Genomic DNA, 1,630 nt, shown 5'->3' with positions numbered 1-1,630 from the left:
CTCATCTTTCACAAGAACATAAAATGGACTTCCTTTTTTGAAAAAATGTTCCTCAACAGAAGCATGCTTAAATCTTTCCCACATCCTCTAAACCTTCCAAAGATCAAGTCTTCCCTCCATTATACTTTCCTAAAATAACAATTTTTTTTTTTGAAAGAGTACACTCAACCTGTCTGAACTTCAAGCTGATCATTTTTATCTAGTACTGTACTCATCTCCGCCACCCACTCAAATTACCCTTAAGGAAATCAATGATACCTGAAACGCCAAAATCAAATACTTATTTTTCAAGTATTAATCTTACCTGTCCTGGGGATGAAGGAACTGGTGCAGCGCTCACTAGGATATAATTACAGAGCTCTTAAGGAGCTCTCCTCTGTGCCAGGTACTGTACTAAGCATTCAAAAATGTTCATTTAACCTTCACAACATCCCTGAGAAGTATTACCCCCTTTTAACAGATTAAAATTGGGGCTCAAAATTACCCAGAGGCCAAGTAGTGAAGCCCATATGATTCTAATGTTTGCAGTCTCTTTCCAATTCTGTGGCATTTCCTCCATCTCTTTCACTATTTCATCAACCACGCTTTTAATCAGTTATCTCATTTCACATGCTCTCCTTGGCAATTTCATTTCCTCCCAAAGCTTTAACTACATTATATATTAGTGCTTCCCAACTTTTTAAATCTTTCTGTTAATATAAACATTTTGTGCTCTCTGTAGCTTATATTTTGAAAATAAGTTCCCATAGAAATTACAATATTGAATATGTTTACTTAAACCACACTTCCTTCCACCACTCAAGATCTGTTAACCTTTAATGAACTGCCCCATGATTAAAATCAACAGACCTTGAGGTAGAAATATTTTATTGGAGAGATATCAAATCACTCTATTTCCTCTTTCCATGTCCACTTTTCCTAGACATTTCTCTCGAGTCATAAACACCTTCAACTGTCTAATAAGCATAGTTCCATGATTGTTGCCCCAGGGCCTTCAACATAAACCTGTCTAAAACCAAACTCTCATTTCCCTTAGCAAACGTGTTCTCTGCGTTCTCCAGCTAATATTGTCACAACCCACCCTTGTCTATTCTTTGAGGTACCTACCTGCAAAACTGTAACGTTGACACTCTGACTTCCTTGAGCTACCAGGTAAAAAAAAAAACAACCATTACAGGCCTGGAGTAGAGGAACGCAAAATAGTTCAAAACATCCTCTTCCTCCCGAAGAAACAGATTTTTTTTTGGCGAGGCATGTTCCAACTTATAAAATTAAAATATATTCACAACATTTTAATTTGATCTTTAATCTGTTTTACAGAAAAAAAAATGAGATGTTACTTTCCACTCCTTCATTGTTGAAATAAAGTTACACACAACTAAACGAAAACAGTTCTGTATACAATAAAAGTCAACAGGGCAGCGCAAATAGCCAACTACCCAAGGACACAAAGTGACCTGGACGCGTTCTGGGGTGTCGCTGCCGTCACGACCGGGGGCCGCCTGGCCGGACCCTCCCTCCGACGTCCCCCGGGACCGCTCTCTCTCCCGCAAGTCGCTCTGCGGCCTGTCCTCAGCCGGCGGGGTCGGCAGTGACCGCGGGAAAACCCCGCTGGCTGTGCGACCCAGGG

This window comes from Mandrillus leucophaeus, unplaced genomic scaffold, assembly GCF_000951045.1.
Source record: "Mandrillus leucophaeus isolate KB7577 unplaced genomic scaffold, Mleu.le_1.0 Scaffold50, whole genome shotgun sequence".
Classification (NCBI taxonomy): domain Eukaryota; kingdom Metazoa; phylum Chordata; class Mammalia; order Primates; family Cercopithecidae; genus Mandrillus; species Mandrillus leucophaeus.
The sequence above is the reverse complement of the archived record's forward strand: the minus strand, read 5'-3'. Positions refer to the sequence as shown.